This window comes from Apteryx mantelli, chromosome 1 (genome assembly GCF_036417845.1).
Source record: "Apteryx mantelli isolate bAptMan1 chromosome 1, bAptMan1.hap1, whole genome shotgun sequence".
NCBI lineage: Eukaryota > Metazoa > Chordata > Aves > Apterygiformes > Apterygidae > Apteryx > Apteryx mantelli.
The window spans coordinates 82,213,412-82,239,357 of record NC_089978.1 but is presented as its reverse complement, the minus strand read 5'-3'; the positions used below and the strand labels follow the sequence as shown (position 1 = coordinate 82,239,357).

Genomic DNA, 25,946 nt, shown 5'->3' with positions numbered 1-25,946 from the left:
CTACAGAATTTAGTGGACCTTCTCATGCAAACATACTGGTTTGCTCAATATTCCCTCCTGTTCAATGGAGATTTAATTCTATCTGGTGTATCAGTTAACTCAATAGATGGTAAACCAACTTTTGTTCCTCTGTGCAGTCAACATAAACTGCAAATATAAAAAACATTTTGGAAAATGGCAGGTTTCTCTCATCCAGCTTCTAGTATTTTCTCAAATATTGCTCTGTACTCTTGTTTTTTCATATTTTTGAAACTAGATCCTACTGTCAAAAAATAACATGAAAATAAATACCATTGACTGAAACAGTAATGCTGCACAAACCCATACATTAATTGAAAGAGAAACTGCTCACTTCTTAAGTACACTATTAAATATATGGAATTAGTCTTTTTTTTTTTTGAGTTTTTCTTTCACTGTTCATTGTGCTTCACAGTTCATTTGGGGGCTCACACAGAGCTCTGTCCTTGACTCCCTTCTCATGAGGGAATCTCATCCAAAAGCAACTTTAATTATTACTTAGACATGGATACTCTGCTCCAGATTTGCCTCTTCTCCAAAGACCAGGATCTCAGGCCCTTTCTGATGTGATCAGGACTTTTGGCTGTCAACTCCAGAATCATTTTGAGCACTCAACCCTCTCCCTCCCCTCGCTGTGCAACCCCTTCTTGCTATGCTTGTATTTTTGTCAAGTGTCATCAACATCACAGCCATCTTGTTTGTCACAGAGGCTTGTAGCCCATGGTAAATATATCTTTAACATACACATTTTTCCAGATGTCCGTCTTTAGATTATAAAAATATATTTTTTAATGTAACATCTGAATGCTACTCTTATTCATTACAAAGCTTATGCAAAGATAACTTTCATAGCTTTTTGTTCTTATCATAATATTTCTAAGCAACTTACCACCGAATCACCATATTGCCTCAAACGCAAGCAGTCTTTCTTCAGTTTTAAGGCCTTTCATGGTCCTTCTCTAACCTCCTTTATCTTATTTGCCTGTTAGTGCCCTCATCTACCTGTTACATTTTCAAGTAGTAATCTTCATGTTTCTCCTTCATGCTCTCCTTCCATTTGGTAAATGCTTCATATAAACATCCACCAAGCTACTTTACTAAGATCCCTCAAATACTTCTTTAGAATTTCCTTTTACTGTATTGCATACTGAAAATTTATCAACAGGCTAAAACTAGTAGTAAGGTATTAGTTTACTTGTCTGCTTGTCTGCCATCTTTTCTTTCATTCTTAGACTTCGGTCTTTCCAAGAAAGCTTCAGATACAGTATCTAACGCAAAGCAGCCTTCACCCATAACTAGGTATTACAGTAAAATTCATAGTATGAAAATGGAAGATACATAAGCTCACTAAGGTAAAAAAAACAAGTGAAAGAGGGTTGTTTCACTTGTTTTATGTTAAGAAATCTATTCTGAGGCTTTCTGTCTTTGCATGGATCTTTTTCAGTTCATTTCTCTGACATATCTATAGAGCTTTTCAACGTTTCTAAGCAGAAAACAGAAAGAAAAAAAGAAAAAAGTTTTACACTTGAGAATGCTTTTTTTTTTTTAATGCTTTGTAAAAGTCTGGGTTAATTAAAAAAAAAAAAAAAAAGCCTTTCAGCATCTTAGGAACCAACTTTTCATTGCATTTCCTCTTTTCTATCCAATAAGGGAAATGAGAGCAGGATGATCTCTTCCCCACCTCAATTTTATATTTTAACTACCAAAAAATATTTGAACCATAGGAATTTGGAATAAAATTTTCCTATTTTATTTTGTCAGAAATAAAATAAAGTTTTAAGAAGAAATGAAGAATTTCCATTAAAAATGCTGTTTTGGTAAGAACAGCAAAACAATGCCATTCCATTGAGCAAAAGCCACTTCTTGCATTCAATAGAATTTTCAGCCATTTTATTCCTTCAGATGCACCTCCAAAAGTGAATGGGAAGAATGGCTTTAGTTAAGGGAGTCCAATGGCTTGTCACCAAATCTGTTCAGCTTACAAGGTTTATTCCAGATTCACACACTGCAAATTCAATCTGGACTTTAAAGGCAGACAGACCTTCTCTGTTATGGCTCACCAAAGTAATCAAGATTTTCCATGTAAAATTCTTTTGCCACCACACCTGTTGTAATTCCATTGACATTACAGAGACACCCAGGGTAAGGTTTGGCTCCACGTTTGGAATTTAGTTAATGATCCAGTTGATGTCTGAGCCAGAAAAGAATCTAGCTTACAAGTCCATAAATATTTTTTACAGGAACAAAAAAAGTAGTAGACAGGAACTCAGCACTTTAAAATACAAAGAACGTGAGGCTCTGATCCACAGAATAAAATGAGCAGAACACATTAATCCTGAGTACAGAATTTCAGTCCTGTAAGACAGAATTTTAAGTGCTGAATTTTTGTACTCTGTGCTATCCCGAACACAACATGACTCCTTGCTTGTTCATGTCTTTATTGTGTCTCATGTTATTGCGTACTGTGGGGAAAAAAAAGCAAAAACTGTAATTATCAGAGTGCATTCAGACACCGTTCTGTGGCATGATGGAATATATCCATAGCCCAGCTTCTTTAACACCTTCACACACCCTGCAGACACTAGGCCCCGGTGACGTTACTCCTGGTTGTTCCACATTTACCACACAAAACCACTACCACCAAAGGAGGAAATTTCACGGTGCACTTCAAAAAGCTTTCCAAAGAACTCTTCTGGGATGTGCTTTATGTTTTAACATGTTTTCCTAAGAAAAGCTACGTAGTCTTGAAAGGTTTCTAACTCCAGCAGCTCCGAGCCCTCAGTGGGATTTTTGCAAAACCATGCGTGGCTGTGTGAGAAAGGCTTTTGATCACAGACATTGGACATCCCAGGGCAAAGGCAATGCTCTGCTAACTTCTCATCTGCTGCTCCATAATAGCTAACAAAATTAAGACTGGTTAACCCATCCTCACACTCCCCCCGCTAAAAAAGTGAAAAGTGTCACAGTCAGAGCACTTTATTTAGATAAGCCTTACAAGGAGAATATCAAAGCAACCTTTTAAAATATGCACCACATTTCTAAAAACTCTTTTGCCTTACTCTCAAATTTACAGCTCATCTAAAGAAGAATGGAGAAAAGAGACAGAAGCATGGTTGAAATGACACATCAAACCCATGCAACACTTAAAATACAAAATATCCCTGGAAATCACAATCAAGGAAGCAAACTTTTCTAATACAGTTACTTAGTTTTCTCTTTCCTAGGAGAAATTAGGGTTTTTTTTCCCTCTCTACCTGTGTTCACCTTGTGTGTCCTCAAATTCAGGCAGAACTGATTAAACATTACCAAGATGGGTTGTTTCTTTTACTCTTTCCTCTCCATATACACCGATTTATTTGTAAGGAAAATGTATTGCTTAATTGGCTTATTTATTTCTAAAATACAGTGCCCAAAATGAAGAAATAAATCCTTTCTGAAGATTGTCGATAAATTGAACATTTAATAAATGCTACGAACATTATTAAATACAGGAGCTTACAACAGGATTATCATAGTCTCACAGTTGTAACCCAGACACTTGATTTGCTACAGGCCATCAGAAGATGTGCATAGGGGCAGGAGGAGCAAGAGAGGGAGGAGATCTTGTTTTGGAGGAAATCAGTTATGGAAGATTACAGAGTGAGGAGAAGGATTTGGGTCTAAACTCTCACTAAAATTACCCACATACACACGCACCCGTCTCCGAGGATGGTTGCTTTTTCTTTTAAACAGCTCACTCAGAATGTATACATATGAAAATTGATGTTGAGAATTCTGTGTTAATTTAACTTAGCTCTTTGTTAATTTATGGAAGATTATTTCCAAAGTGCGACTTTAAACTTCTCTCTTATAACAAAGCCGTTTCTTGTTTTCATTTGAAAGAAGTACTTTACTTACAAAACCTTTTCTTTCTCCTTCTAAAAATGCGTGGACAATATTTTCAATTCATGCATGAGAATTTGGTTAATTGAGCTGTAACAGCTTTTAACATAGGAAAATAAAGCTTTTCATGTGCTACGAGGTATTTCATGATATATAACATATATCAACAAAAAAATTACAGTCTCTATTGCCAACTAATGGTTTCTTACTGGTATTAGACAGTAGAGAAAAAGAAAAAAAAAAAGAAGTTCTTAATGCATCAAAACCACCGAACAACAACCACGACAGTCATTTGGAAAAACTGGGAACGCTAACAGCTGATAACATTCCTTTTTTCCTGTTCTGCCTCCAGCCTCAAATTAGACCTACATCAGTATGTCAGACGCTTTTATTCTGGAGAGACAACAGTAGAAATGAAATGATATCTCCTATACATGTGCTGAGAATCAACTGAACTGGGCAGCTGCATGTGGGCAGAGAGTATCAGGTTCTTTTTGGAAAAACTGGGGTGAAAAGAGAACACAAGCTTTTTCGAGATATTAATTTTTCTAGGTTCAAATGGAGTCAGTACCTTATCCTACTAATTCCTCACTGGCAACTAACATTTTCTCCAAGTGAGAGATGAACACAGTCTAGCAAAAATCCTCTAAACAATTTAATTTAATTATAATAGTAATGGGCACGGCTGCAACTGCAGTATTGGTCACCACTTTAAAGCAGCTTGGGGCCACCTTGTTTTGTTTATTTTGATACACACACACTCTCGCACCAACACACAGCTTTTTCTGCCCAGCACAACTTCAAAACAAAAACCAATAAGAACAGAGAATGCAAAAAGTCAAACACTATCATAAAGTACCACTCAGCCTTATCCTTCAACAAAACAAAACCTTAATCAAATAATAAATAAGTAACCTAATATCTCCTTCTACCTTAAATCCTCCCCCATTCCTTCCCGACCCCCGCTTCCCCTTAAAACCAGATGGCCCCTGCAATATGCCCTGAAGGTCAACAGATGCACCATGGCTTTGGATAAGGAAAAGGTATACAATATCTCTAATAATATTTCCAGATGATAAAATGGGAAACCACACAGTGAAAAAAAGCACAAAAAACTACAGCAAGGAAACAAACTAAAGATAGTTACTGTGTTAAAATAACCAAGTCACTAGTGAAAATAAAAGCCAAGAAGTGATCTCTTATCAATATCATGAATAATAAATAACGAGTGAAAAGAACATTGATTTTTTTTTTAAAAAAGGACTATAAGAAATTACATAAAGAAAGGATACTAGAAAACTCAAGGGACTGGTAATGGATAAGGCTGCTTATTTGTTATGGCTGTCAAAAGTTATGAATTTCATGTTTTCATAAAATGTGCCCACGTCTTCTGGCTTTATAGGAAATTTGCGTGCGAGTCAGTGGGTGAGTAGCTGAATGATTGCATAGGTGAATAAACAGGTGAGCAATTTAGTCTAGAGTGGGTTGGCTCAGTTTGAACTCAGTTACAGCAAAGTATGTCTGGAGAGAATCAAACAAATTACAGATTAAGCTATTCCAGATTTTCACTGGGGAATCTGAGGTTCAAATCCAGGTCTGTGACTCTTACAATGAAAACTGATTCTAGTGACAACATTATTGAGTTCCATGCTTTTTGTGTTCTGCTATTTCCAGATCAAATTTGTCCAATTTACAGATAAAAATAGCTTTTTAACTGCCAACCCTCTCAACTCAGTCTACAAATAGAAAGTCAGGTAGACATCTTTCCTCAGAGCATCAACAATAAATCTGTTCTTCTGCTCTCTGTCACAGCTCAGAAATCCAATCACCTTTACCTTTTGTGTGTGGGAACACTTGCGAATATCACTGACTTCAAAATGATTCCATAGGTTTGACCCCAAGAACTGCATTTTAAGGCTTAGTAGCTATGGTTCTGTAGACATCCTATAACTTATTACTCACAGTAATTGAGTGGTTGTATCTATGCAAATATTCTAAGCTCATGGCAAATACAAAGCAGTGCAAATTACCTTTGTACTCTTTCCTAGACATGAAATAACTTGTTATGTCACGGTTACAAGTTGTATCCTTACTTGAGAAATCTCTGTGCCAGAAAAAATACAATTCAGTTTTATTTCCTGGTAGGTTCACTGGTAACAGAAGTAACAACAAAGAGAACGGTGCCCAAGTGTGTGCATTAAAGAAATACCCTGAGCAGTCACAGTTCAATAAATGTGGCACCTTTTTACTTAGAGTAGGTCTGTGCTGCCTTTTGCAATCAAATTGTTTGGATATGTCCACAAACAAATAGAAACCACAACCATAAAAGCCAAAAAGCCTTCAGCTACCTGCAGTTAATAGCACAATGCTAATGTGGATATGCTCTAGTGACCAAAGGTGTTAATAACCTTTAACCTTGGACTGATATCAGCAGTGCAAAATAACTTTCACCAAAGGAAATAATCAAAGCCAGATGGTACTTCACTGGCAAAATAGACAGGGAAAGAGGAATAGTATATCCACTCTGGCTTAAGTTCTGGTGGCAAGACCTTCTAAAATAGGTCTGATCTTCAGATCTGAGGACTTGCCCCTATTAGAAAGCCTCTTCCAGCATAGTGGAGCTACCATGCATACTAGCAGAAGGTGTTTCTTTGCCATGAAGGACCCACAGTCTTCCCAAATGACACCAGCTAAAATGACAGAAGCACCCACAGCTTAGCATAGTTGAGCCTCTGCTGGCATTTTTTCTGGCATTGCGGAGAGGTAGATGCTATTTTTCCTTTCCACTCTTTGTCAGTGGAGGTATGTGGCACAGACCAAGCCACAAAAGGCAACCACACTTTCAGGGGACAGTGAACAGACCCACAAAACAAGGGAAGGCCATGCAGAAACACAACGTCAACAACAGGAGATGTGCTCCGAGTCTCAAAACCTAGACTGAGCACCAAACTGAAGACACCGGCATACAAAATGAAGAACAACTGAAAAGCTCCTAAATGAAAAAGAGGAAAACAACAAAAAACTACTCTTATTTTGTTGTTTTTCTTCCCATCAGTTTAAAGAGAGAAGAGTTCAAACTTGAAAGCAAGCTCTTTCTCTGTGGTTCTCAATCTAGAACTGCTGTATGAAATATAAGAAAATCCGTTTGCACACTGTCTAGGCCTTATGTATCACTGTGCATGCATAAGCATGGCTATAGAATCTACCTGGTAATTCTAGCAGGAAAATTCATTCATATAAGAATATTTGTTTAAAAACGTTCTGTTCTGTGTTGGAGCTGTCAACATCCTTGCGGCTTTTGGTCCTTTGACTCCATTTTAGACTCCCTCATCTAATCACCCGCTGCTGATCCGCAAAAGCTGTGCCAAATACTATAGAAAGGAAAGAGAACAGTGAAACTTCCCTTCTTATGAGGGGCTCCAACACTGTGCTTACAGGCACATTTTTTAAACAATCCTCTATAATTTACCTAAATTTGTTTTATGCGCAGGTTGGCATGCAAAATAATCTTGACTTTGAAGATGCATTAATACTATACTCTTTAAGAGGGTTTAAAAGTCCTGAAGAGAGTTGTATTTTTGTCTTTCCCTATCCCCCTATGGAAACCAGAACGGGCACAGTACACTGTCACTTCAAAGCCCAGCTGACACAGAAGCCAGAGAGGTACCTATCAGATAGGGAGACTCGATATATCCTAAGATAGTATTGTACATGTATATTCTATTTCTAGAAAACTTTGAATAGAGTGCTGAGAAATTAAAGCTATTAGATTAATCTGAATCATTTTATTCATTTACATAATCCCGCTGTAAAGTAAATTAGACTGTGGAATCTGTAGAGAGACTTTACCAGATTTTTTTTGTGTGTGTGAATAAGGAGCAACATCATTATGTCAATGGCACAACATTACAATCCGGGAAAAGCCCATTACTGATGAAATTGAAAAATAAAGCAGCATGCATGTCAGCCCAGCAAAGCAAGCAGCTGATTTCTGCGTTTGATTGTATGGAAAAGGAGAATTCATAAGAGAATAAGAGACTGTGAAAGCTGCTCCATTTTTAGAACGCAGAGAACAAAAAATCGTAAACATTTTGCAGTAGGTCAAGTTCCAGGCCTAACATTCACAGCCTAACATTCACATTGCATTACAAAAATACCAGCAAAGGTCTTTCCAAAGCTGCTCCACATTATTAATCCATTGAAATATTTTTTCCGGCAAAACAGTATATCAGTATAATCATCTTGCAAGTTTTCTATTTTTAAAATATTTGGGTTTAATGTACATGGGCCTAATTCTCAAACTGCTTTTTTACAACTTTTTTTTTTTTTTTTTTAAGACAAATAAAAACTGCCAGCCTAATCTTAATTACTTATTCTTCTCTTTAGAATTACAAACTGGTGAATTGTTGATGAGAGGAATTATCAATATAAAGAAGCTTACAAGCATCCAATCCAGCCATTTGGTTTCAAGATATAACAAAAAGACAGGAAGCCTTGATCAATAATCATTTACCATTATTTTTATTATGCTGCTGCCTAGGAATCCTAACTATGATTCCTATTTGCTAGATGACATTAAAATCTAGAAAAATCCACATTAAAAAAAGAGACAGGATAATCCTTGCTCCCAGTAGTTACAATTTAAGAATAAAATTAGAGATACTGGATGGATGTATTCTGGTAGATGGCGATTATAGGAAAACTGTCTATGTCTCCAGGCCACACTGCAAAAAGAGATATTCATCTCTTGATGCTTGAATACTGCAAGACACATGACATTCCACACTATTTAATTTTTCCTGTAGTAAAGTAAAATTGGCCTGGGGAAAGCACTGCCCTAAAGAAGCCGCACTTTTTTTTTTTTTGCTAACTATGCTAACTTGGGCTCACCATACAAAGAAAACATACTATACAATGCTGGTACAGCCAATGAACTAACACTGGTCAGCATTTTCAATGCAATTATTTGCCTCCCTTTGTTTTGAAGTGGATTTTCAAGATACCTCTAAGAGTTGAGGTCACCTGATCAGACTGTCGCACTCTGCCCAAATTCATATTGCCACAGAGAGACCTCGTGGGACCTATCCAAAACATGGGGACTAATGCAAGCAGGCAGTTGTGGAACAAGCCCTGAAAGCATAAAGCGCTGCAGTGAAGCCCTGCTCCCAGGGAAGGAGCAGCACTGCCAGCTTCTGTGCTGGCACAGCACTATGAAGCAGGTATTCTCTCCACAGGATTTTTCAAAAGAAAAACTACAGTTTTCTTTCCAGTGCCATTTTCACACTTCTCTGCTCCAGTTCTTTCTTGCCCTATTCTATCTATCCCTAGAGGTAACAACAACAAAAAAACGACAGTGGTGAAAGAATAAATAAGAAACAAACAGTAACACTGTCTCTAAATTGGCATTCCTCCTATTCCTTTGATATACATACACAATTTGAATGTGTAATTCCTTGGAAAAGTCTTTTTTCAATATAAAAAAGGTCAAGACAGCTCGGGAAAACACAAAGGAAATACAGCAAGGGTTTAATTCCCAGGAACGCATCTTCAGTTTGATATTAGCAGAGCTGCAGTGATCCCCTCCAAGCAGGGTTTTCACCACTGAACCCTGGGCGAGCTCTCAGCAAGCTTGCAGTGGCCCCGAAGCAGCACAGGCGACCGTGGCAGAGGGAAGCAGCTACCTGAGCACTCTGGCATCTCCAGCCCTTGTGCAGTGCTGCATTCCCATAGTCAGATGCATCCTAGCACAGGTTCGCTGGTGCCATGTTTAACGGGGAAAAAGGGGCCAGGACATCTCTCTCCCTACAGCTTTTCATTACAAAAATAAAGAGGGTACACTGCATAGGTTGTGATTACGCTCAAAAGCAATGTCAGGTCTACAAAAAAGGCTTGCTGCACTATCGTGTTAAACAAATGACAGAGAAGAGGAGGAAAATCCTATTCCAAGAAAGAAATGAGCCCTCAGAAACCAACGTATATTAGTGCCACAACATTGATATTGCTAGTAGTAACTTGAAATCAACAGTTTTGCAAACACTGTTTGGAAGCTAACAGGGAAGCTCACATTTAAATTTAATTTTTTTATTTTCCTCTTATTGCTATAAATGCATGGGGGGGATTACGAGCCTTGCTGTTAAGAGTTCGGGTTGTTTCAGATGCGAGAACCCCATTGCTCAACCTACCAGTTGGAGGGTACTACCATGCATGCAGCACAGGTCCACATTGCTTCCACTCTAGCCACAGGCCAGCTCCCTTTAACTTAAGCAGTCGATGAAGGATCAAACCCAGCAGATGGGTACAACAGATAACTGGGGGCAGTAGTATCTAAAACCACTGCAACTAAATCTACCAGAGCTTATGAGCCAGTCTCCTACGTTAAAGGTCCAAAAGCGAAGGGATCTGCTCTTTTTTTTTTTTTTCCCAAGTTTTCCTGTGATACTCCAAAAAAAGTTACTTTCTTGCTCTTCTAGAATTTAGAATTCTGTATAAAGTTTCTACCTTTTCAAAAGGAAGTTGAGAGACTTAATTTATTAAAGCATTCTGAGATCCTTTGAAGAATGGAAGGAAACATACTGCTGCAAAAGACCTAGTACAATTTGGTAAAAATTGTTTTTATTATCCCATCTTATAATGGGATAATGCACTTCAACAGCATACAATATTGTAGCATGTTATTCAGAGACAATTGTTTTGTGCACATCATTTGTGCATTAACATTGAAAAACTCCTGGCCTAGAGAGATACTTCAGTGTAACGGTTATATGCATTTCTAGTTTATGTCACATAATGTCTGCTTCTAAATGCATTGCTGTGTTACTCAAAATGTGGCAAAATGAAGAAAGTTATTTTTAGGGAGAGAGGCACTATACACTTTAGAAAACAACACTTCCTTAATGTAACCACTAAAGAGTCGGTGATTACACTACCAACACCTTGGAAAACAAATTTCAAATTGAGATCTCACCTTTTATTTATATACACGTATATACACATACACAAGTGTGTGTGTGTGTACACGAATATAGAAAGATACACATATGTATATGAGAAAGGTTCCCAAGGAATATTCATGACATTTTGGAATAGCTCCTTTTCTGCCTATATTCAGAACAAGCCATCCTTCAAGCAGACCAGCTACAATCACTGTGCTGAATGGTAAATCTTAAAGGACTTAAGTCATGCAGCTACCTGGAAAGAAAAAAGATCCTTCCTAGCGTATTTATAAATGTTAAATGGCCCAGGAAACTACTCAGAGATTTCTCATGCTCAGATCCTCATTTTCTCTTGCGTGGTCATCCCCAGGACAGCTCTGGAAAACAAGGCAGCCATTTTCTCTTAAACTGTTACACTCAGCAAACCAGATTGAAGTGCTTGATAAGCTGCTGCTCTCTTCCGTGCCTGCAGCAATCGGAGGGGAAAAACAACCAATCACCCACAAACAGGTAGCAACCACAGCCATTTTTGTACTTGCCTGCTATGACTCACGAGGCAGCAGCAGATGGGGCCTGCGAGGGGGAGGGCAGGGCATGGGGAGGCCTGTGTACAAACCAACCCACACGTGGGCAACCCTCTGGCCTTACCTCCTTTGCCGCTTCTACGCTCCAGCCCCACGAAACCCGAGAAATCCAGCATCCTTGAAATAAGCTGGCTTCCTTCACTTCTTTTGCATTTCCAAAAATTAGGTACCATTATTACAAAACACTTTGCTTTTAAAGAGACTTTAAGTCCAAGATGCTGCTTCATACACAACATTAAAAACACCTCAAAACCTTCGGATAAATATGGGAAGAAAGCAATTTTAATATGCACTCTGCAAACGTACACACACGCGTCTGCATGCACATACATACATGACAAAGTTTCATAAAAGTGACATGGCTGTAATTAACCTCTCTCAGATAATTTGTTACAGGTCCAGATTTTCAAAACCACTAAACACCTGTAACTCTTTAAGGAGTACAAACCTGGATATTCAAAATCCCTAATCACTTAAGAATATGAAGGGCTGTCTTCACATACACTAAAATGAGAAGCCAAGCCATTTGTACTTAAGTTTACTACTATTTTCCATTAAAATCCTGTTTCCACTCGTTTTTCTAAACCTCTCTATTTTGCAGCAGTGCCTTGAAAGTCAGCAGTGAGTAGTCTAGGCTCAGGGAGGTGTCTTTTCAGTTCCCGTACAAAACATATTCAGATTTAGTTACACTTAAAGCTGCTGGGAAAAAAAAGAAAAATTCCCACCTGCATTTCGTCAGTAGAGTTTACTAAAAACCGGCTGCTGAAAGCCCTCCGTATTCCACTTGCCCTGCCCGCCGAGCCCTGGCTCCTTGTTTTGGCAACATGAAACCCAAGGAACAGCCTCAGAGAGCCCGCAGGCAGCCCGCAGCCCTGCTGGCTCATCAGGCCTCTGTGCTGCTGGCCCAGCTTGACCTAAGGAAGCCCGACCGGTCGGGGACATGCGAGGCCGCTCGGCTGGCTCCCATCGCTGCCATTCGGCTGGCACAGGTGCCCTGTGCTGGCTGAGCAGGACCCCCTTCACCCAGAGACTGTACAGATGCCAAGGGGCTCCCCAGGAAGGACCCACGTCTCAGGCACAGCTCTTCTCAGAAAGGGTCTGGCAAACCCATCCTTGGACTTGGCTCTGCTGGTGCAAAGGCATATTTAATTCATTATTTCCAACTCAGACATCTTTCTGTAGTGGCTGGTCCCCAAGAGATAACAATACAATCTTGGTACCTAAGGTATTAGTTTAGCTCAAGTTTAAAAAGTTTTGTTATGCCAGTGTTGGTGGCCAGGAATCCCAAATCTAGGATTGCTGTCAATGCTAGTGGGTAGGATGTTTCTGTGGTTGTACCTAATAAGGTTTTCTAAAGAAAACAGAAGCTTAAGAGAGCCAAGGAGATGACATATAAACAACAGTGTCAAAAATGCTATTAAAATTGCAGAGATCCTAAATATTAGAAGAGCTGTTGAAACCTATGGCATCTTCTGTGCCTTGCTTCCTCCAGCCGCTCCAGTCCTCCAGCGTCCCTGCCACCGCCCACCACTGCACTGGGCTGTGAACTGGCCGCAGCAGAACTCAGGCAACACTAAAAAACTTTCTTGTCCCAGTGCTTGCCCCAGAGCTCGAGTGCAAGAGCTAAGCTTGCCAATGCAACCTTACCATTTGCACTTTCATACATGATTTCAAAGGCCATTTGTAATTCAGGATGGTATCAAACCGTCAAAGAAAAGAAATCGTAGAACTGTTACCCAATATTACTTTGGACCATGCACAATGCAGCTATTATAAATGATGGCACTATACCAAAGGTGAATCTTGCTAGTTTGCAGAACCCCAGTAAGACAGAAAGTCAGAATAAGCAGAAGAGCACCCGTATTTCAAACATGTAATTCCATCATCAATTACAAAAATTACTGAAACATAGCCAAGTGCTATATGATTAGCCAGTGAAGACCATTTTAGTTCTGTGACCACTGCTTTTTACTGGATAAAAAAAGTTAAGCCTTGTTTCTCTGCCAAGTATATACGCATCACTGCATTTTTTAATATCTTTTATTTTGGAATGCAGGATAGTATAAGTTTAAGAGTAGAAAGTCTCCTCGCTCCACTAAAATTCAAAGTATGTAAAACCACAACTCTATCAATCATGCCATCTGTGCTAGAAATGCCATTCTTTTTTTTCTGTCTTTTTTTTTTTTTTGCCACAGGACTATAATATCATGTGCAGGTGGCAATGTCTAAAAATATATCACAGAAGATGTATGTAAAACCAGACTACTGCTTTTTTGTTCAAAACAGTAAGTACAAATGAACCCACATCAATATAGTTCATACCTTTTGGCACTAGAATTTTTCTCTTTAGACCTGTAACCCTTGTGCTGAAATGCTGTTTCCAGATGGAAAGTGCATAGTTCCTCACACCTGTTTCATACCATCAAACTAGATAAAATGGCTTGATCTTTTCCAGGAAGGAGTTCAGTAGTGTTGCAAGGAGTCAGACAAGCACCATATGGCCAGAAGTGAGGGAAGACAAAAGAGAGGGTAGCACCACCTCTCCCGGCAGCAGCCAGAGTGAGATTGGCTCAGCTGTGTTGTCTAATCAAGGATTCTAAATCAATTAAGGCTGAAGCCAATTTGTACACATGAATCTTTGTATTTATAAATGAACCTAAATATTCCGCAGTAATATTCCATACGGTTTATTTCCTGTAGTACATGGACAGAAACCAAGTGCTGGCTGAACTCATTAGCCGTGAAAAGCTGGAGTTTTATCAGGTAAGCTTTCGTCTAACAATACAGAAAATGAGTAGTGAACGAGCATCTTCCTGTCTTATCAAACAATGCCACCCAACCTAAGCAAAATTTTCAGTTAACCATAAAGATGCTTATTCAGTTGTTTGGAACTGTCATCAGATTTGTGCTCTGGCCTGCTAAGCTATTTTTAGCTTAACAACAAAAAGAGAATTTACTGACATCAGTCATATTAGTTGTAAGAACACAAAAGTTTATAAATCATTCTCCTAGGTTTTCCAAGAATCCTAGTTTTTCCTACAGATTTAAAGAAAATGGAAGGCCACTTTCTCTGACTGGACAACTTCACAACGGCAGAGTTTGCACAGTTTTTTCTCTGGGCCGTGACACACGGGCAGAGGCAGCTTAGCTGCAGCCACCCGCTGAGGTAGTTCTCCATGTATGCCCACCGCGCTCCTCCACACAAACGGCTGAGCTATTCATCATTCAATGGCCAAAGACTGCAATTTATAGCATGTTCTATGCGGACCGGAACTGGCAATAGTTTGCTTCCAAAAAGTGCACAGAAAACTAAAGCTTTTCAGCAGTGACGCAGCATTAAATACTAATAGCCAGCCTAAGCTCATTTAGGCCCCTCCTGTTGCCATGGGGCTGGGAAATGAGTTGGATAGGACTGGTGATCTGACTGAAAGCTCACCTCCCAAATTCACCCATTTTCCAGCACTGTGTGGCTGCACAGTTACAGAGCCAACACCACCGAGGGAGTGGGAGCGCGGGTCAGGGACAGGAGGAGGGCAGGACAGTCCCTCTGGGAGCAGCCGGCATTGAAATTGGCGTATCTCAACTGAGAAAAGGGTTGCTTTCCCTTTGCCCAGAGGAGGAAGTGGAGGCTGAAAGGACGGCAGCAACATCTCCAGCCCTCCTCGGGAAACAGATGCTGAAGTCGTGAAGAATTAGGACCCAAATAATGCTTCATACCTACCACGCAAAATGAATGAAATAAATAACACAATACAAGTGTGTTTTAAAGAAACATTTATGCCCATCCTGCACACACATAAATACCTGTTTGCAGAATAGTGGAGAATCAGTGCCAGATACATGGAAAAACAATTCTTTAATACGGTTTGATCAAATTGAAAAGCACAAAGAGGTGAGAAACTGAAAAAGTCACCATAATCTGATTAGCTGTGTAATTAAGACTAAACTGGCAGATCAGTAAGGGAAAATATAAGGAGGTTATTTTTCAGCAGAGTACGCTGGAGAGAAGATGGGAAATCTGGTGGAAATCTAATGGGATAAAGTAACAGATGGTAGGTAGACACCCAGGGGACATGGAATATGTTTAGAGATGATATTGGCTAACAGTATGGTTAAGAGTACATGCAATATCACAATGCACTGAGTTGAACTACAATGTAAATAGTAAGGCCATAAAAACCTTAATATTCTAGGTTAGACTTACAAACACTTAAAAACACACACATGACAAATAGGAAAAATGTTTAAGAAAAAAGAAAAAGGTTTATGGAAAGCACGTAACAGGGATATTTAAGAGAATGGCTCTTGTCTTAAGAAACATGGCAAGCAACCATCTACAAATATGACACAGGATACTACAAAGAGGACAAGGAGCAATGACATTAATCAGCAAAGATAGAACAATAAATAATGAACTCAATGTACAGCAAAGAAACCTGAGTTTTATTTCTGGAAACAACTTAGCCAGCACAAAAAGCTACCAGTGGAACCATGCAAACCACTATCATTTGGGATAGCGGGAGCCTACCAGGAACCTGTGAGAATGTCGTTCCACCGGGCCCTTAAGGGCTCAGGGGAAAAAAACTAGATAATCCCCATCCATTTTTTCAAATACAAATACGATAATAACTTCCAGCAAAATCTTCTGTGTAACCTACTTTTCTTCCAGTAGGTATGTGTGCTGCAGTATAGCTTACAGACTATACACTGAACACATAAGCAGTTCAACTTACAGCAGCTCCTCATATTCAGGCAACACTTTCCCATTTTCTCTTTGGTACAGTCAAGTTTGCTATATCAGTCTCATGAAGCTTTGGTGGTCCTGCACCTCCTAAATTTTTGCTAACAATTAACAAATAATATCTATAAACAATACAGTCCAGCTGCAGAATTGCTTATGTCTCAGTAAAATAAATAAATGCTATATATAAACTCTGGATATATACAGATAGATGGATACATACATACAATACAGAGAGAGAGTGTTAAACGGAGTAGATATAAACAAATGATATAAAAAGATATAAACCAATGCTGCATTATTATAAGCCAGTTATTTATGTAGATTTATTTTAAAATATGTCTGATTGCATTCATAGCACTGATGAGGCTAACGGTAATGCACTGAACATCACTCAACACTAAAACTAAAATCCCTCCTTGACGGTCCCTTCATGACTACTTTGGTTCCATTTTGCTACCCAAGAAAAAAGCAACCGCATGACCTGAAGGTCAGAAAACTCTTACTCCAGTATGAGAGCAAACTAAGAAATTTCCAAAAGCAAAGCCCTCTCTGAGGCACAATGCTGCTTTTAGCTCTACCATCTCCAACTGGCACCAATTTAAATTAGGGGACTGGTAGCTTTAGCACTTCAGCTGATATCAATTACCATTATATCATGCAAAGCACTCCCCGAAGTAATCAGGAACCGAGCTGCTTATGGAAATAATGTTAAAACTACACCAGAAATGAAATAGAAGCCAGTGCACAACACAGATATAACCAGCTTCTCTGTAAGAAAAAGAGATTTAAATGGGCAGCTGCATTCTGCATCAGCAGAATTACAACCATTTCTGTGAATGGCTGTAAGGTGCATAGAGAGGTCACTGTCTTGTATAGATTGGATTACTACAAAGCCCATGGATAACGACTATAGCAAGGAAGCAACTGGGTGCTGGACTGCCATAAAACAGCTGAGGAGAATCAGAATAAGCCAGAATTTTGCTGACTCTGATGTACCTTCAGAGAGGACACAGTCCTCTAATTTACTCACAACTAGCTCATGAAAACTGTGCAGTGTTTTTAAAACCATAAACCCCAAGAAACCAACCTCCAAAACACAGCCTTTTTATCCTCGTCCAGGAAAATGGTGAGCAGTAATGAGTTTGGGCCCAGTGAAATGTGGTAGAAGAACCGAAAAGAAGCGTACTTTTAGGAAGCCTAAGTTGTAACAGCATCTTGCCTAGCTGACAAAGCGTTGTTTGTTCTTCATATCCCACTTAAGTGGCTTTTGCTTGTGTACAAAATAGCTTGTTTTAAGGATACTTAACCAATACCTATAATTTGTCACATAGGACAAACTTTCTGAAGTAAGGTGCCAGCTAAGGTCACGCAGGGACCACCTTACATTTACTGAAAGGACAGATATAGATAGGCTTCCTGGCATCCTTCCATCCTACAATTTCCTACTGCTATTACACTGATGATTCAAATCTAATTTTAACAAGCAAGCAAGCCTCTCTGCTGTCAGCAACCATTGTTCCAAGACAGAAGGAAAATACTTTAAACACATTTTTGTGCCTTTCAACATCTGCATTTTTGTACTGCTTTTGTTCCTGGAGAGGGGCACAGAAAAGGAAAATAAGGAGAGCACTCCCCAAGGTAGGGAGGAGAAATTAATGCTGTCAGTTGCCATTTCCTAAACAAGCCTAATTTTTCCAAAGAGTCCATGGATAGGAGGTAGGTATTAGTCATTTAAGAACTAACGTTTTAAATTTCTAAAAAAACTTGCTACAATTACAAAGCAGGCTTCAAAAATGAATTCCCCTGGGATCACATAAAAATGAGTGTTTTTTGTTTCAAAAATACAAAAATGTTTTCAATGTCCATTGGCAAAATTGAGTCTTACACAGCTGTGATGTTTATTGTTTTAAATAACAAACTGTATGCATCTCTACGGCTAAGTTTGTGTGTAAATGAAATTTCTCCACCAGTTTAGAATGAAACTAACAACTTTCTTGATTTCATACTATCACCCAAGGGAGTTAACTCACCATGTTTCTAAGTGTTGACATAAGAGATCAGATAAAGCAAAAGGATTTGAATATTTTTTACATGTTTTTACATGGCCTTCAAGAGCACAATCAACACTGAATAATGAAGAACTGAGTTCATTAGTTATATAGCAGAAGAAGAAGTCCAATATAATGTACATTGGTAGTGAGAAGTTGCAAAGGATAAGATACTCACTGAATGTCATTAGTTTTGAAGATTATTGTAGAAGAAAGGTGTAAATGTGGTTCCAACAACCAAGGATAAGACAATAATATGCATAGAAAAGTGTTCCCGACAAGGAAGAAATGGTCACCCTGATTCGTTCTCAGTCATAGTACAATCAAATTAGCTATAGGGCGCATCCTGCTGATTATGTCATATGATTTTAATAACTTAAAATAAAAGATTAAAGCTGTCTGCGGGTCTCCAGACAAAACAAATAGCACACTGTGGTGCTGAAATATATAAGGTGCTTCCATTACTTAGAATTCATAACATAGAAGGTTATTTATACATTGGAATGGGAAATATTTAATAGCATTTAACACTCTTAACAGATATAGAAAATTTTATCCGTATAACACGCTGCCTTGTTATTACAGCCTATATATAATGCACTGCTATGCTGTTGACTGAATGGCAGCTGTCAAAACATGGCGGATCAAGCGTTGCAGGTCCTTGCAGACAGACACAGAACCTGCACATGGTATTTACTTTGATCTCTTTGTTCAAGTCAGCTGCATTTGGGTTGGTTCGCATTCAGCAAACTGTCCATCTAAAAAAGCTGAGAGATTCTTTCATTCCCTCTTTTCTCCCAAACTCCATGGGATTTTTTCTTCTATAAAATTGTTGCCATGAATAAAATGCTGCATTTAGTGTGGTTGTGATACTGCCAGCCAATTCCACTGCAGATAAAGGTCAAGGGAAAAATTATAAAAACCACAAAGTAGTAATTTTTTCCAAATTCTCTACACAAAGCACCAGTGCCAAGCATTCAAGTAAACTTTGAATATCAGTCAGACTGTTGGGCTCTCATTTGAGCAGGCTTTATCTACCGTAACAGAAGCACTCAGCAAAAGGCATCACAGAGCTGATTTTGGAACAGGACAAACTACTGAATTATTTCTAACTTGTACAGCAACTACTGTGCTGCAACTGTCCTAGCAAAACATATGGCCATCATCTCAGTTAAATAATCTGCATCTATATGTATGAAACCTTAACTGAAGACCTTCATCAATATGAAGACCAAAAGAGACAAGTATAAAATCATCTAACTGGATTTCCTTAATAACACAAGTTTTGGAACTCAAACACACAATGCTCACATTAAACATCACTTTGAAACATTGAAAGAAGTCTGTATTTTAGAAGTGTATCAGAACTGGATGTAAAACTTCAGCTAATGGAGAGTGCATCATCTCAGTTTCAACAATGTCCCAACTTTAAATAGCTATGAATATTGGGGGAATACCAAAATCTGTTTCCTGTCTGCATTTTTCTAGCCTCAGTTTATATCCAGGTGGTCTTTTTTATTTCCATATCTTCCAAACAAAAGTGCCTTCTAATATCATAAATCTTCACACACTTACTACCAGATGATGACCAATTCACAATTTCAGTCTCTATTTGACGAAAGAGATTGGGTTTTCTCAGTTTCCTGCCAGAAAGATGAGCTCCTCCAGGCCACACTTCCAGTTAACTTCCAAACTCTTTCCTGAACACATCTAAATATTCTGAACTCCAGCCTTTCAGTATGAGTACTGCACCTCCACGCTAACTCCAGTAATGGTATTATCCATTCCATATGGATAGTAAATACACCTTTTATTTTTTAGTCTTGTAATCAAATATCAAAACATCATATTCACTTTTAGCCATATCACTGTATTGTAAACCTACGTAAAATAACTGTTCAGAATGAATTTGATGCACCTTGAGGTACAGAAATGACAGCTTCTGAAGGAGCTTTAGCTATTATGGGTTTGCACAGATGAAGACAAAAAGGCACCAGTTTGCTATTCCTCATTACTATCTTTATAATTTGGTGATGTGAAATAACGAACTGAATAGCAGAACAAGAAAAGTAACATCTAAAATTGCTTGGAGACCTGGGGTAAGGAAACAGAGAAGAAGAAAAGGATGGTATTTGGTTCAGAACAAGGATATTCAGAAACAGCTCAACACAGCATTTTCCAGTGACTACAACTGGATCTAATAGCTGCTAAGTTTTCTTGCAAATACAGACAATGTTTTAAGGACAGGACACAGGACAGGCTTCAGCAAACGCAGACAAATATTTAAGCATGTATTAAAAGCATATATAATTACCAGAGACACAGGCCTTGCACCTCTGGCTTCAAAGCATGGGAGATCCTGATACCTGAATCCACTGCTTTCCTCATCCTAGATGTGCACACAAACCACTAGGGTATAGTGCTCTGATGCTTAACATTGACTAGATTGATTAGGAGAAGCTGCAGAGACAAGAAAGGCTGAAGATTTAACACAATGAAAAGGAAACACAGAAAGTAACAAAGAGATGGTCTTTGGGAAAGGGCAAGATACACAGGTTTGGAACAAAAAACAGAAGATATACATATTGGAAAGGAATGCAAAAATTGCCCTGAGCCATAAATGAATTAGGGTATATTATGGGCAGCAAGCTACGTGACAGAATAAAAAAAAAAAAGGGGAACATTTTTAGACAGCATCTAGAAAGAGCATCCAAAATCATGCTAACACAGAAAAGAGATTATTTTTTTATAAACTTAAGAGTATGTGGAGTCCTGGGTCTACTGGTTAAATGAAGGAGAGTCTTTCAATGGCAAAAACTTGAAGAACTGACTGTTGAGTAAAGAGAGAGATAAATTTGTATAGGTGGCAAAATGACAACTGAAACAAAGCAGGGTAATAATTCACAAATATCTAAAGGTAAAAACTTGCACAGCAGAAAAAGGAAGTCTCTTTCTATCAGGTATGGAAACCAAGCAGGAATAAATGGAATGAGTTTTTTTTTTTTTTTAATGGAAAATGTTGAGTGACTAACAGGAAAGGCTTCTGGAAAGGAAGAGCTATTGGCCTGTGGAAAAACTGCCAGAGGGAATACTGGAAAGTTACTGCTGGAAAAAATAATAGAATATGCACTGATGGGAACAATCCTATATTAGTAAGGAGGAATGCATCAGATGATGTAAAAGGCTAGTTCCCAGTTTTCCTGTATGTACTCTGTGCATGCTGTAACAAAGATATATTACTTAAAAAAAGTGCTCCTTTTAAATATAACACTAATGTATTTTATTACTGATTTTAACAAGCTTTGATAGGAGGAAGTATAATTCAATTATTTTATTATATATTTTGAATATAAATGGTGAGTATCTGCACTCTAATTTACCTCTTTCTTCTCAAAAATAAGATACATTTTAGAATTCAAAGCGGCTCTCCCACCCCTACCCACTTTCTTGGCTGGTGTGCTGGGATCTGTATATCCAATCTAATTATTTTGATTCCCATTTCCAGCCCTATCAGTGATGCAGTGGTGCAAGAAATCAAAATGTCAGTCTCTCGAATGTGTTAAAACCTAAAAGCTAGCCGCTACTCATTTGCTGAGGCATCACTATGTGGCCCAAAGCCCCTGTCATTGTACAATTTATGTTCAGCATTCAGGATGTGACTTGAGAGGGTTTTTCCAACATACCAATACTGAGCATTTCATATAACATTTCAGATACGCTACAGCTTGTTGCATCATCTTGTTCTGTCACAACATAACTGATTCTAACAAAAACCAGCAATACTTCGGTTTAGATTCTGTCTCTTTTTAAGCACTTCCTTAAGTCCTTCCTCTGTTATTTTTTCTTTGTTTTCTTAAAAGGGAAAAACCAGGGTCATATAAGTCTATCTTCTCTTTAGTGATCAGAAGAGAGAGTCAGCAATCCTCCTGCCAAACACCTACTATCCTCCCAAGTCAGAGGGATCATATGTTGCTCACTAGCTGAATTCCCTTGGGGGTGTTTTCACTGACTATATGCTTTTCCCCTCTTGAATTACAATCTTACTTAGATTGCTAATGCATCAGTGCCACCAAAAATATTCCCATTCATTTCCACAGCTTTTACAAATATGATAACATGATTTGTGTTTAAATATGAGCATCACCATTTTATATTTTATTATGAATATCATATGTTTGGCAAGCTGTCTGACCTTCCTTATGATGATGAATGCTGCAACAAACAATTTGCTGTATCTGTAAAGAAATGGCCAATTCAATTACATTATGCCAGAAGCTCTCAAATCCCTCTCTGCCAAATGTCTTTGCTGTATCCTGCCACAGACAGCCCATTTGTATTCCAGCACAGTAGGACACTTGTTTTATTGAAGCATACAGTTCTAGTTAGGTACTATCAACAGAGCACTATTTCAGTTCTCCAGCTCTGCGCTCCCTTCTACCCCCTCTAGCCTTGGTTATTAGGATTTTCAATTTTACTGACCAAACGTGTATGCATTACTAATTACATGCACGAAATCTAGTAGTTATCGACTGCTACAACAAAATACATTAGTGACCAATTACAGGAGTTCTTGGCAGCAATGGTTATCATTTTAGTGGATTTAATCATTGCACTTAAAATGAAGCTTGAGATTCCCTTTGAGATTACACCACTAATTGCTTCTGTTTTGCCAGTTACTGCATGAGCTGTTTTGCAAGAAGGATCACTCTAGATGCTTTCTAAATATGAAAAAGCAATAAACAAACAGAGCAAGCATCCTGTAATGAGTCGTCCCCCCACCCCCCGAAAAAACAACAGCATAAATTCATTCATATCACAATGCACTCCTATGCATATCCCCCTTACCATCCCTCTTTCCTTCTCTTTTCTCGGTATTTAGGCAGACAACAGCAATACAACCACACTGTTGTTCATGTTTAGTGTTTGTTGCTGTAGACATACTATCATTTAATTATACAGATAATGAGAATATCGCACCTGTTAAAAAAGAAAATCCTTTTTTTTCTTGTTTTAAGAGAAGATAGTTCTTGTTATTTTTATTATGACAGAATATTTAAATGGCACTAGACCTTTAGTAAAAAAAAAAAAACACTAGGCAAAGCATATGATTTATTACATGCATAGTATCACCATAATAGGCTTCCACTCTCCAGGAATCCCTAAAAACAAACACTCCCCCTCTAAAGGAATTTGTAATATAACATATTGTTCTTTAAAAGCTGACATCCATCTTCAGATCCCCATTAGTGATGAATTACCTGGTTTACAGTCTCAGAAAGCAGAAGTGTCTATATATTTTAGTGCTGAGGCCAACCACGGGACTTTTGTACCTTTCAAATTTAGAGAGATACAACTTTCCAAACACCAATGAAAAGCTGTGACACTTTGCTTCAGGCAACTAAAAGGAGGAGGTATAATTTCATTAAACATTTTAGGTCAGATCAAAATAAGTTGTCTTCTAAAAACAGAAAGCAAAGGGCAAGTTGCAACCACCGTTGTTAGTTGTCTCAGAAGTAGTATTTTAATAAATAAAATTGTTTGAATAAATGCATTTAGTTTCTTTTTATTAAAATTTCAGTTATTCAAACTTTGCATAACTCAGACGCCACATTCCCAACCACAAAGAACCCCCCCAAATAATATAAAAAACAAAAACCCTAAACTAAAATAAAATTTCTCTTAAGATTAGAAAACCTTCTAGAATTGCCTCATCATACATCAGTGTTTTTAAGTTTTCAGTAGATTCTTAGTTGATAGAGGTCTAATTAGAAAATTAATTTACCTCCATGAGAGCGAGATTGTAGAGAAACAGTTTTAAATCCCCAGAGAATACCAGACTATTTTTTATACTAATGGAACAGCAGAATGTGTGATACCTGTCATAACCACAATATAATTTACAAAAATAACAACAATTCCCCTGAAATTAACTGCTAAAAGAAGTTAAGGAGCTTCATCCTACAGTATCAACAGGCTGTATCAATGGTGTCAGCTGGCTTCACTTCAGCCTACAAACCGAGGAACTGAATACTACCTAATAATCCCTGAAAAGCAATGCAGCACAGAGAGCTGCGTCACTAATACCTTTTATACTGTTTCAAACCAAGACACCGACTTCCACAAAAGCTTAGATCTTGCCACAACAATACGCACAAGAACTGCCGCATGCAGAACGCTTTCAAAAATATGGCCACTTCGTTTCTATGCCTAACTGAGAAAATCTTGCCCCTGGGCACTCAGTTTCAATTCCGAATGAGAAAAAAAATGTGGAAGATACAATAACTGCAAATAACTGGCAAATAATAAACTGGATGAAACACCCAAATTATTGTAGAGATCAAACCTATGTTCATAAAGGAACAGACTACACAATTGAATTGGATTGTCTCCATCTCTTAGTTCAATAGTTCTTAACTTCTGCCTTCCTCAAACAACAATTAAGGACAATGTTTCAGTAAAAAGAAACATAACATTGACATGATCTCTGTTTCAAGGCAGGACCCACTGCACTTACATATACTCAAGCCTAGCTGAATGAAAATCTTTCTTTTGTATGGGCAAGCTTCTTTCTCATGCAAATGAGCACAAAATTTAAATTATAATTCCAAAGAGACTGCAATTGCACCTGGAATTTCTAGTGCTACATTCAAAATGACAAAACAGGAACAAGGCAGAAGAAGAAAATATTCTTGAAATGAACAGTTGAACTTATGTAGGACCTAAAATACAAAAGGTCAGGAAATACCTGTCTTTCATCACTGTCAAAGGCAATAGACTAAAATATGCAGAGTAGGACTCATAACACAGGAAATAAATGAAAACATTTGCTGTGTGTTAGTATAAAAGTTAAAAGAAACAAGGAAAACACCTCTCTCAAAGGTCCCTGCTGGATTTAAAACAGAGCTGCTGAGCCAATTTTGATTTAAAAACATGCCATCATCATTTAAGAATACTGAATTTCTATCCTTTAATAAACCTTACACCTGTTCACTAGTCCATGGACTTAATGCCTGCAACTGTGCATACTGAGGGCTAACATGGCAAGGCATATCATGCACAGGAACCATAACTGTAATGAGAACTACAAATGGACAAGAAAGCAACCAATTACTTAAAATATAGTCTCAGGCATTTAAAATGTGATTCACTATCTGACTTAAAAAATCCAAGAGTTTTAAAATACTTCTCAGAAATGGTAATGCTAAATGCCAATATGATTCACTCCTGGACTGTGGAATGATTTAAAAGTCTTATGTGTGTATAGCTTTCATATTTTTAAGTTACATATTTAATTCTCTTTAGTATCACAAGTGACTGAAACCATTTTTTTGCCTACTGTTTCACTGCAAAGACAGAAACAGTAAATATCATAGCAAAATGAAACATACTTTCTTACACAGTGATGTGACAGATATCAATTTATAAGTTCGTTCATTCATTCAGTACAAGAATATGATTAAATCACAGCAAAGATTCGGAATAAAATGCACTGATAACAAGTTTAGATCTGATTAAATTGAGAGAGACTCTCAGTTGAGAAGCAGAGTTTGTAAAATTTAATGTAAATACAAGTAAGAATATTCACTTTAGTGAAGCCTTCCAGAACTAAATCTTTTAACATGATAAATGCCAGCAGGAAGAAAGGCACCAGGTCTGACAATTGTTTCAGAAAACTCAATTAACTTTGCACGTCATTAAAAATACGCTACCAATAGAAAGAAGTTTAGTGCTATACTGT

At 38.0% G+C, this 25,946-nt stretch overlaps 1 protein-coding gene across 4 annotated transcripts in view; it reads right to left on the bottom strand.

Moving 5' to 3' along the window:
• The window catches only part of TBL1X (transducin beta like 1 X-linked), a 210,438-nt gene that overhangs the window by 124,530 nt on the left and 59,962 nt on the right, over nucleotides 1-25,946 (bottom strand). The gene's annotated exons all lie outside the window — the stretch shown is intronic.